Below are 13,394 nucleotides of genomic sequence, written 5' to 3'. Positions count from 1 at the left end.
TTTAGAAAAAAAGCTTAACTGAAACTGAAAATATTAAGCTTTACAAAGGTATTTTTTTCCTATATTTTGCAAAAAAATGACAGGATTTGCCGTTTTTGTTGATTCAGCGAAAAAATTTATATATAATGTTAATTTTTTTGTTATAAGCTATTAACTGAAGCTGATAGGAATGGAATTCCAAGATTTTTTGCTGTTTCTCATATTTAGAATTTTCGGTTTTATCAATGCTGATTCTAGGGTCCCAAATAGTCTAGTATAATTTAAGGGAAAAAATAAGATCCAGCTGAAACTTTCTCCAGACCTTCTCTATAGGATGGTTATGCCTCAGGAAAAAATCCCTTAAAATCCCACTGGTGGAACATCCTTTTTTTGGGACATTTCTTTTTTCCCCAGGCAAAACCCTAAGGGCAAAATTTTTTGAAAATTTCAAACTCATTTTCAGACATTATCAAGTATACCATTCGAAAGCTCTCGAAAAACTATATAGAAGACTTTCAAACGGGTATAGACGATTTCATTACCTAACTCAAGATAATTCACGCAGAAGATGCTATATATGGTCAATTTTAGACCAAAATGTGACGAAAAGTGGAACTTGCGCATGAAATATCTCGAGTTAGGTAAGGAAATCGGCTATAACCGTTTAAAAGTCTTTTATACAGTTTTCGAGAGCTTTCGAATGGTATACTTGATAATGCAGGATAATGTCTAAAAATGAGTTTGAAATTTTCAAAAAATTTCGCCCTTAGGATTTTGCCTGGGGAAAATAGAAATAACCCAAAAAAGGGATTTTCCACCAGTGGGATTTTAGGGGATTTTTTCCTGAGGTATAAGCATCCTATAGAGAAGGTCTGGAGATCTTATTTTTTTCCTACAAACAGCCTGTATTTTTGTTACACGACCACACTAAAAATACGGGTTGACCTTAAAGATGCTATATCTTTTACCCATCCTCTAAAGTCACAGATGTATCTGCATTTTTCTGAACGGTATTAGGTGTAGAAAGTTTCCTATACCCCATTTTCATAACTTATTTTCAATATCCAAGAAGCTACTCTGTACCAGAGTGTATCTCACGATTATCGTAGCGAAGTACGGGAATGAATTTTGAAATTAGCCGTAGAATCGGGTTTGTGTACAGACAACCAAGAAGCTAGAGTGAGTTATATGCAATTTTTATCTAATTTTGTTGTTAAACAGAGCAAGTTTGCCCATAAAGCAAGTAAAATTTTGCAGACTTTTCTAACCCCGGACAAAATATCCAATTTATCCTCCACCCACAATGTACAAAGATTTTCTGGTAGATTCGTTGGAGTTAGGTATTCGGTATTCGGGATTCGGGATTCGCATTCGGGATTCGAAAAAGCTCAATAAAAACTTAACGAAAAAAGATATTAACTTGAAATAAAAAACGGATGCAAGCACACATACTAAGGAATAAATCCCAATAAAAAAAATTCAGAATATGAGCTCAGTTGTCACGTGACTATGGGAAATTCCCCTATTCGGGATTCAAATCATGTCAGGGACCTTTCTTCAAAAGCTCGCCAGTCGTCACTAAATGGTTGAATTGACTTCATCAAATAAAAAACGGATGCAAGTTCACATGTCAAGGAAGATATTCCAAAAAAATAAATTCAGAATTTGAGCTTAGTTGTCATGTGACTACGGGAAATTCCCCTATTCGGGATTCAAATTATTTCAGGGACCTTTTTCAAAAGCTTACCAGTCATCAGGAAATGGTTGGATTGACTTCAAATAAAAAACGGATGCAAGTTCACATGTCAAGGAAAATATTCCAAAGAAAACAATTCAGAATATGAGTTTAGTTGTCACGTGACTATGGGAAATTCCCCTATTTGGGAGTTATTTCAATTTAGAGACTATTTTTATTAAGCTTACCAGTCATCAGGAAATGGTTGGATTGACTTCAAATAACAAACGGATGCAAGTTCACATGTCAAGAAAAACATTCCAACAAAGAAAATTCCGAATATGAGCTTAGTTGTCACGTGACTATGGGAAATTCCCCTTTTTGGGAGTTATTTCAGTTTAGGGACCTTTTTTGAAAAGCTCATAAAAACTCAAGTAAGAAAGGTATCGACTTCAAATAACAAACGGATGCAAGTTCACATATCTGGGAAAATATTCCAAAAAAATTATTCAGAATATGAGCTTAGTTGTCACGTGACTATGGGAAATTCCCCTTTTCAAGAGTTCAATTATTTTAGGGACCTTTCTTAAAAATGATTTGATTGACTTCAAATAACAAACGGATGCAAGTTCGCATGCTAAGGAACAAGTTCCAAAAAAAACAATTCAGAATATGAGCTTAGCTGTCACGTGACTATGGGAAATTCCCCTTTTTGGGAGTTATTTCAGTTTATGGACCTTTTTTGAAAAGCTCATAAAAGCTCAAGGAAGAAAGGTATCGACTTCAAATAACAAACGGATGCAAGTTCACATATCTGGGAAAATATTCCAAAAAAAATTATTCAGAATATGAGCTTAGTTGACACGTGACTATGGGAAATTCCCCTTTTCAAAAGTTCAATTATTTTAGGGACCTTTCTTAAAAATGATTTGATTGACTTCAAATAACAAACGGATGCAAGTTCGCATGCTAAGGAACAAATTCCAAAAAAATTAATTCAGAATATGAGCTTAGCTGTCACGTGACTATGGGAAATTCCCCTTTTTGGGAGTTATTTCAGTTTATGGACCTTTTTTGAAAAGCTCATAAAAACTCAAGGAAGAAAGGTATCGACTTCAAATAACAAACGGATGCAAGTTCACATATCTGGGAAAATATTCCAAAAAAAATAATTCAGAATATGAGCTTAGTTGTCACGTGACTATGGGAAATTCCCCTTTTTGGGAGTTATTTCAGTTTAGGGACCTTTTTTGAAAAGCTCATAAAGACTCAAGGAAGAAAGGTATCGACTTCAAATAACAAACGGATGCAAGTTCACATATCTGGAAAAATATTCCAAAAAAAATAATTCAGAATATGAGCTTAGTTGTCACGTGACTATGGGAAATTCCCCTTTTTGGGAGTTATTTCAGTTTAGGGACCTTTTTTGAAAAGCTTATAAAAACTCAAGGAAGAAAGGTATCGACTTCAAATAACAAACGGATGCAAGTTCACATATCTGGGTAAATATTCCAAAAATAATTATTCAGAATATGAGCTTAGTTGTCACGTGACTATGGGAAATTCCCCTATTTGGGAGTTATTTTAATTTTTAGACCTTTTTTAAAAAGCTTACCAGTCATCAGAAAGTGGTTGGATTGACTTCAAATAAAAAACGGATGCAAGTTCACATGTCAAGGAAAGTATTCCAAAATTAATTATTCAAAGCATGAGCTTAGTTGTCACGTGACTATGGGAAGTTCCCCTTTTTTGGAGTTATTTCAATTTAGAGACCTTTTTTAAAAGATTACCATGGATTGATCATGGATTTACTTCATTAGCGTTTTCTTATTTTTCTTTGAAGGACATTCATGTTTCTTTTATTAGAACACCTAAATTTTGATTGAGGCTGAATGTTCTTTTTTTTCAACCATTTTCAGCCTTAGATGCTCTTGTTAATGTTCCTATATATGGGTCCAAATAACAAAAGAAATGCATTGTCTCGAGTGAACCGTAATAAACCCAACAGGTAATGAACGTTGTTATAACGTCCAAACAATGTTGTCTCAACATCAGAACGTCAAATCTTTCAAATTTTCCCATAGATCATTTTACCCCCTTTTGTGTCTCATACATCATCATCTATTTCATCCACTATTATTCTGTCTCATTTTTCTCTACGCCCAAGCTACCTTTTTAACGCCCCTTCCTTCTCTTCATATACACGCATAGACCCTCCACTAAATTAACCAACTAATCACTTACCATAAGTAAAAAATAATTCATAATAAATTCTCGGAAAAACTCCCTCCGAACCTGAAAAAACTCCCTGTCAATCAAACATAACAACTGGCAATCAACAACTACAATCGGAGAGTTGAATAAATAGAAGATGGGCAACTGCCAATCAAATTACAGCGAACAAATAAGAATAGCGAAAGCAAAACATTACGTCTTCCTAAAAGTGGGGGGCGTACGGGCCTTCGTAATACCGATATACCGATCACTTTTTTTCTCAATTACCGATATACCGATAAATTTTTCGTTCAAATACCGATACCGGTCAATTTTTCCCAATTTTTCAGGTACTTATCTCCCGGAGGGGGGAATTAGGCAAATATGGGTGCTGGGTACGTGTGGACGATAAAGGTTGGGTTTGTCACCATCCAAAGTCTCTATGACGATTACCAAACAGTAGCGTGGTGGGTAGATCAAGGATGGGCAGGTAAAAGTAGAATTTTGGCTTAAGGCGCCTTGTATGCTTATTCTGGCGCCCATTTTTTGGTTGCATTCGTATACCAAAAATTGAAGTTAAAATTCAGGTCATTTTAGAAACATTTAGGAAATACGCGAGCGAAGCGAGCAAGAAAAAATTGCGACATTGCTCATCGAGATGGATTGATACACCCCTGTGTCACAGACCCAGTGGACCCCCCACCCCGGTGGAAAAATAGGCCAAAAAATCGTCCCCGGTGGAAAAATATCCTACAATTTCAACCCCACTGCGAAATTGCTCTATGATTTTATCCCCATTGAAAACTAAATGTAAAAAATTGCACTCCAAAACCATCCCCACTGGAATTTTCGAGCTGGAAACAATAAATTTTCTATCCCCATTGGCATTTTGATAGAAATTTTCATCCCCACTGAGGGAAAAAGTTCTACCGGGGCACTGAGACAGGGGTGTATTGAGTGAAGCCAATTACAGTATAATGACATTGAACAAAAAAGAACAAAAAACACGACCATGGTCATGCTTTCTCTATTAGTCAGTGGAAAAAGTTAACTCTGTTTGACGCGATTTTTTTCCAAAACAGAGCTTAAATATAACCAAAAGTTTAGCAAGATGCTAAAAATTGAATAAGAGAACGGAAAACCATCAAGGAACCTCGAACTTTCATCGAAAATGGGAGCTTATCGAGTGATAGAATGTCGAATAGTAGAAAGTAACGAATAAAGATACAAATTTAATACTCTTTAATAATCTCTAGATCAAAAAATTGAAGGAAGCTAGTGCGTGCGAATGAAACAAGAAAAAAATTGTGAGTTTTTGTTTTGAATATTGTTTTCACCAAATTGGTCGTGGGGCGCAGTTAGATCTTCCTTCAAAAATTGTCTTATAACTTTATTGCGAGCGAAGGGAGCAAAAAAAAAATCATGATTTTTCAAGTTATTTCTGGTCTTTGGGCGCAATTTAAAGCGCATTTTAGGGTAATTTTAAGAGTTGGGCGTTCAAAACTCCACTTGGGGAGGCGTGACCCCCTGCCAAAACGCCAAAATAGATCGTTTAGAGAGCGTCAACTGTATTCACGGCAGGAAATGTGTCAAGCAGACCCCAGGCTGAGACTCTTGCCTTATGAAAATTGCAGCCACGATTCTTAAAATTGGCGTCTCCGAGTGTTCCTTAATTTGTACTAATTTACGTGTGAGTGCTTAGAACATATCGTTCATATATTCACATGGAAAAGGAGGCTTTGGCCGTATGGACAATTTTTTAAAGTCATCCGCAACCATAGAGCATAAACCCTAAAAAAGCGATGAGAATTTGATACTTATCAAGAAGAATTCGAAGAGGCTAGTGCGAGCGAAGCGAGCAAATAATTTGAGATATTTTGTTTTAAATATAGTGTATTCACCAAAATTGGTGAAGGAGCGCAATGGCTCATGATCTTCGATACCAAGGAGGTGGTCGATACCGATAGTTGACCAAAAATACCGAAATACCGAGATAAAAAAGGTCTCTTACCGATACCGAGATTGTCTTAAAATACCGATTACCGATCAATTTTTTCCTCTAATACCGATTTACCGGTCTAAAAAAAGGCCAATACCGATGTACCGATATCCCGTACGCCCCCTAAAACATTACGTCTTCCTAAAACATCAAACAATAGAATTACAAGGACCACAGAACGACCCTTGTAAACGTGCCTGAATTCTGGCATGAAAATATCATCATCCTTTTTAAAAATTGCTGTAGAAGAAGAAGGACATCACTTTGAAAAAATGTTAGATGGTACGAATATATCTTTATCTTATTTTAGACTATACCAATTAAGGACCTTTACATCAACAAATAGAGTAATCAAAATAATTTATGAAACCATTTAATTAGAGATACTTTTAAAATAACTACTGAGCTTGAGGATGTAGTATCTTACATAATATTGATACTACATGGCCCGCTGATCTACGAGAAGTTATTGAATTAAAGGGTCGAAAACTTTATCTGAGTAGATCTGAGCAAAGACTTATAACCAAAACAAGACGTCTAACCATTGTTTCACCTTAGTTAGATCTCATCAGATAGCGTGTTATTGTTTTTCTAATACAATAAACTATATCTACATGGTTTCCGCATAATTAGTGAACGAAAACAATCAATTTTGCCGCGTCAGCAATAAAAACAATTGTTTTGCCGAGTCAACAAAAATAATCAATATTACTAATTTCTCAGAATTTTCGTCGAAATTTTCAAAATGGCTGAAGCAGAAAAACTTTGATTAGAAAATTAGAAACTCTGAATGTGAAAATGTTTTACTGGCAATCAAATCATCTTCGTAACAGAAAGATACAAATTGAAGTTTTATGATATGGGCTCCTCTACTCAAGTGCTAGAGGAAACCCGACAGCCTGATATATCAACATCAAACTGCCTTCATATCTAACAGTTGATCGTCAACAACTATTGGAAACCAGAAAGATGTACTCAAAGATGATCAAATGATGAGCTTCAAAGACTTTAGGACACTTTTAAACTTTTGAGGACGACCTGGCCTACAGTACCAAAAGACACATGAGTTAAAGAACTAATATGTTGTGAATGTTTTGATTATCATTTATTATGGCTGATCACTTTTCTACTTAACTTTGGTGTTTGCAAAACTTGCAGATATATGAAACTCTAAAAAGGCTGATTTCTTGAATGGTGGAATGATTAACCCAATCTTATTGAATTCATACTCTTGACATTCAATTAAATTGATTGGAAACTTGAGAATATTTTTGGTATTTTGAATGACATAGTACATATATACAAGATGTTGATTGACTATTTTAATATACCTATATGTGTTAATATCAATATTGGAATGGAGAAATAATAATCATGGTAGTAGACACTCAACTAGAGGGAATCGTGATATTTTACGATGGACTTGAATGACATACAAACATTTTTTAAACTCTATTTTACTAAAACTATATCTACGATATAAAACTGTACTTTTGGGTACCTAATAAGCTTCCCCACCCTCGCTAATAAATAAATTATCCTATCTGGCTTATTCCAAACCCCCATTTATTTAGGTACCCAAGAGTAGTTAGAGCCTTTTATGGACCTTATTTTATTAAAAGTTTTAAATTTTTCTTTTAAACAAAGATACTGCCCAGTGTATAAGTTTTTTTTATTCTAAAATTTTTTTTAATTATATTGTTTTGAAAAGATAGAATCAATGTTTGGGTCAAAGACTGATAATTGAATTGAAAAATTAAAGAATTTTTTTCACTCAATTTTCAATATTTTGATCCAAACTTTTGAGGAGATTCTGACATAAAATTTTAACAAGTCTCCTGTTATTTTTAATGCCTGTTTGATCATTTCACTTTTTTATGACACCTTTTGATAAAAATTACAGTACCATAAAAATGTGAAAAATTTAATGAAAAATGATGGGATTGTTTTGACTCATCACTTCCTATTTTGAAAATAAGTACCTTTAAGGGAACTAATTTTGGGAATTTAGACGAAATTCGCCAAAGTTCGTTCCTGCCAAAATTAAATATTTTGCTCACTCGCCAAAATAAGTTCCCGCCAAAATTAAATTTTTTGTTTCCTTGCCTAAATAACCCTGAAATTCATCAAAATTGCTCAAAATAAGGCAAAATAGAAGAGATTTACGCTGTCATTCGCCAAAATGAAAAAAATTCACTATTCGCCAAAATAAGTTCCGACCAAAATTAAAAAAATTTAGGATATTTGCTGCCTGCCAAAATTAGTTCCCGCCAGAAAAGGTTCCCTCAAAGTATTTGAAAATTTTCAGAATTTGTCAACAATTTCCAATCAAGACCAAAATCACAAAAATACTCGTAATTTTTGTTAACAACTATCAGTCTCGAGATTTGTAAAAAAAATGTCTGGACACAAATGAACAAAGTAACTCATTCATGTAACATATCTTTAACCAGGACCCTAGTTAACTGGCATAACACAATCTATTCAAAAAATACAAAATCATTAATTTATTGTTTGGTAATACTGAGAAACAAACAAAAAACAATTTTCAAATACACAATCAACAATACAATAATAGACAAAAATAGGCAATTATTCTTTTGAAAATAGATGACCGATTTATTTTTTTCTGAGGATTAATTGACGATTGAAAATGATACTTAGATGACAAAGTATAGACAGTAAGTCCCTTACGCTACATTGAAATAGTTACACAAACAAATAATTTTGGTATTAACAGTCAGAGCATTTCACAATATTAAGAACTACCTCCAGAATTACCTCTCAAAATTAATTATGATGACTGACTGATTAATTTATATAGTTTGCTTCTGTTTGCTTTCTATAATTTGTTCAAAATTATCTACAAGCAATAGTTTTTTCATTTGCCAGAAACCAGTCTTGCCAAATTAAAAATCTGGCACACTGTTTTAAAATTAATATCCAAGCATTCAATACTCTTTCCATTTTTAGCCAATTGAATGTACATTATTTTTGTAAATCTCAGATTCTGTCCATGAGATGGCAGATGGCGCTTATTTAGTCAATGACCCAGGCATAATCAATTGTATATTTTAATCCACTTTCTACAAATGACATACATCACAATTTTACGGTTGGGGTACCAAATATTTTCATATATATACTGATGCAATAACCCTCACAATTTCAGTTTGTAGCCTGCTGTGAGCTCTGTCTCTAGTGACAGTGTGAACAATACATTATCCAAATTTTAAGATATTCCAAATATTGTTAGTGTTAGTAGCAATCTTTTCATCATCGCTGTTGATAATTCTAATCTACCAAGTCTACCAGCCAAGCCACATATATCAAGATATCCAAAGAATCCATCCAGTGACAAATTGATTCGATGTTATAATAAAATAGCCAGAAAATTAAAGTTATGATTCAAAAACCATCATTGCGACAAAATATTTTTCAGCATTGGGTGTTAGATGTATATATTTCAATTCTAATCACAATACATCTTGTCTGTTGAAGATATCCTTGATTTGAAGTCGCCCATCTGTTTTTGAAATGCCTTTTCAAGGAGCAGGGATATATACAGAATTTATGGTTGATTATTTAGATGTTTTTTTATATTTATATATATTTTACACCTAAATAAATTGAAAAAAGTTATATCGAAATCAAATGAGCGATATTAAACCGAATACTTTTCATCTGAACAAACATAAAGCCAGGTAAACTAACTAATGAAAACCTTAATTTCCAACAAAACACAGTCTGACAGTTAACAAAAAATAGCACAAAAACATTGAGCCAGGCCAGTCTGATAAGAGCCAGGCCACAAAAAAGAATGGTATGGACTTAAAGTTTGGTCATATTACAATGCTAGAAAATTATTTTTAACCATCAAAAAATTCTCTAACATAGTATTTCAAAGCCATTCTTTGGGTCATTAAAGCAAATACACAGAAACCAGTCAGCCATTTTGTTTTTGCGAAATTCCTTCCTTCTGGCCAAAGTTCAAGGTTCAAAGAGCAGAAATGCAAAGAATAATTATTCTAAAATCAAACCAATCCAATTTGTTGACATATTTCATGATAATTAGACCATAATTAGCAAAATTACATGGACAAGTAGTTCCAAATTTGGTGGCCTTCGAGTTTTGGCGGCCATTTTTTTAACTCTTGTCGGCAACTAACGTGCGGATCAAAGGAAATTTATTTTTATTGTTCGAACAATGAGATAATTTTGCATAATTATGCGCTTAGACGTCTTGTTTTGGTTGTAAGTCTTTGATCTGAGTCAACTGATGACCTCCTAAAAGCTCTTCAATCTAACAAAACGCAGCAGATGATCCTTAAAATCCATGACATACAACAACAAACATTATCTGATATAAAAACATTATCTTAAAAAATCTCAATAATCCAAGAAGATAATGGGTTGTAAACCATAAAACTATATTATCTGTTGTACCAAATCATAGAAATAAAAAACTATTTCATTCACATCTCGATTTTTTGACTTCTTTGACCTTCAGAAATCTGACTTCGTTATTTACATTATCTCCCTGTTACAGCTTAAGGTCTCTATTTCTTTATAAATCTTATCGGCAGTACTCTGACCTAATATATTTTTTTTTGTTTTTGTTTTTGTTTTCTTTTTTTCATCGAAATAACTCCCAAAAAGGGGAATTTCCCATAGTCACGTGACAACTAAACTCATATTCTGAATTATTTTTTTGGAATTTATTCCTTAGCATGTGAACTTGCATCCGTTTGTTATTTGAAGTCAATCAAATCATTTTTAAGAAAGGTCCCTAAAATAATTGAACTCTTGAAAAGGGGAATTTCCCATAGTCACGTGACAACTAAGCTCATATTCTGAATAATTTTTTTTGGAATATTTTCCCAGATATGTGAACTTGCATCCGTTTGTTATTTGAAGTCAATCCAACCATTTCCTGATGACTGATAAGCTTAATAAAAATAGTCTCTAAATTGAAATAACTCCCAAATAGGGGAATTTCCCATAGTCACGTGACAACTAAACTCATATTCTGAATTGTTTTCTTTGGAATATTTTCCTTGACATGTGAACTTGCATCCGTTTTTTATTTGAAGTCAATCCAAACATTTCCTGATGACTGGTAAGCTTTTGAAAAAGGTCCCTGAAATAATTTGAATCCCGAATAGGGGAATTTCCTGTAGTCACTTGACAATTAAGCTCATATTCTGAATTATTTCTTTTGGAATATCTTACTTGACATGTGAACTTGCATCCGTTTGTTATTTGAAATCAATCCAACAATTTCCTGATGACGGGTAAGCTTTGAAAAAGGTCCCCTGAAATATTTTGAACCGAATAGGGGAATTCCCGTAGTCACTTGACAACTAAGCTCATATTCTGAATTATTTTTTTTGGAATATTTTTCCAGATATGTGAAATTGCATCCGTTTGTTGTTTGAAGTCGATACCTTTCTTCCTGAGTTTTTATGAGCTTTTCAAAAAAAGGTCCATAAACTGAAGAACTCCAAAAAGGGGAATTTCCCTAGTCACGTGACAGCTAAGCTCATATTCTGAATATTTTTTTAGGAATTTGTTCCTTAGCATGCGAACTGCATCCGTTTGTTATTTGAAGTCAATCAAATCATTTTTAAGAAAGGTCCCTAATTAATTGAACCCTTGAAAAGGGAATTTCCCATAGTCACGTGACAACTAAGCTCATATCTGAATAATTTTTTTTGGAATATTTTCCCAGATATGTGAACTTGCATCCGTTTGTTATTTGGAAGTCGATACCTTTCTACTTGAGTTTTATGAGCTTTTTAAAAAAAGGTCCCTAAACTGAAATAACTCCCCAAAAGGGGAATTTCCCATAGTCACGTGACAACTAGGCTCATTGGGAATTTTTTGTTGGAATGTTTTTCTTGACATGTGACTTGCATCCGTTTGTTATTGAAGTCAATCCAACCATTCCTGATGACTGGTAAGCTTTATAAAAATAGTCTCTAAATTGAAATAACTCCCAATAGGGGGGGGAATTTCCCATAGTCACGTGACAAACTAAACTCATATTCTGAATTGTTTCTTTAGAATATTTTCCTTGACATGTGAACTGCATCCGTTTTTATTTGAGTCAATCCAACCATTTCCTGATGACTGGTAAGCTTTTGAAAAAGGTCCCTGAAATAATTGAATCCCGAATAGGGGAATTCCCGTAGTCACATGACAACTAAGCTCATATTCTGAATTTTTTTTTGGAATATCTTCCTTGACATGTGAACTTGCATCCGTTTTTTATTTGAAGTCAATTCAACCATTTACTGACGACTGGCGAGCTTTTGAAGAAAGGTCCCTGACATGATTTGAATCCCGAATAGGGGAATTTCCCATAGTCACGTGACAACTGGGCTCATATTCTGAATTTTTTTTATTGTGATTTATTCCTTAGTATGTGTGCTTGCATCCGTTTTTTATTTCAAGTTAATATCTTTTTTCGTTAAGTTTTTATTGAGCTTTTTCGAATCCCGAATGCGAATCCCGAATCCCGAATACCGAATACCTAACTCCAGCGAATGTACCAGATTTTCTGGGTGAATATCTGGGGGTGTGTTTTTTTCATTTTTCAAAAATTTTGATTTTTGGGCTTGTGGACGAGTTTTCGCCAAAACGAAGCTAAATCTTTGGGGCAGCCTGGAGACTTCAAAAATGGTCGGATTTGGCTGAAATTTGGTACACTTGTTCCTTGGGTGAATGTCTGGGGGTGTTTATTTCATTTCACTTTTCAGGGCCTGGGCACTATTATTTTGGTTTTTTTGCTACAGTCGGGCCTATGAATAATTTGAAGCATCTGTAGATGATCCCAGTGCGTTGCGCACGCTCGACTGTTTCGCCAAAAGGCTTTCCAAAAAGGGTTACTCATGATGAGGGGAAGAAAGGTCCTATTCCGAAGAGTATACAATTTCCCCCAGAAAGCCTCTTCTACACTTTACAGATCTGGTATACAACAAGTTGGTCTGAATACTAGAAATACGGCATTTTCTACTATTAATACTGCGCTCGGGACATTTCGTGTTCAATAAGCTCTTACCAAACGCCATGTTTGAGATCAGCATAAACTTTCGCGAATCGTTGAATAAAAATGAGAATTTTCGAGTAAAAATTGCCTTAAAAGTGAAAAATATTCCTTAAATCCGCTAAAGACGGTTGGAAAAGGCATTAAAAGATAATAATATGCCGAAATTTGATATTTATCACGATTTCGAGGTTTTATAGATATCCAATTTTTTTGAGAATTTTTCGCGAGCATAAACTTTCACGAATTGCCCTGTTAAGAATTTTCAAAGAAATTTACTTTATCGCGAAAAAGGCCAAAATTCGCAAAAATCGCGAAAGTTTCTGCTCGCGAAAGTTTGTACGTCTAAAGTACCTTCATCACATATCCTCCTGTTAAGCTTAAGCAAATCATACGATTATATACTTTTTATAATTCTTCTTCGAAACTACGAATTAGGTGATTTTGATTGATTCGGTCTTTAGACCCTGGATCATGGA

The sequence above is a fragment of the Clytia hemisphaerica genome, unplaced genomic scaffold (assembly GCF_902728285.1).
Source record: "Clytia hemisphaerica strain Z4C2 unplaced genomic scaffold, Clytia hemisphaerica genome assembly, whole genome shotgun sequence".
Classification (NCBI taxonomy): Eukaryota; Metazoa; Cnidaria; class Hydrozoa; order Leptothecata; family Clytiidae; genus Clytia; species Clytia hemisphaerica.
The sequence above is the reverse complement of the archived record's forward strand: the minus strand, read 5'-3'. Positions refer to the sequence as shown.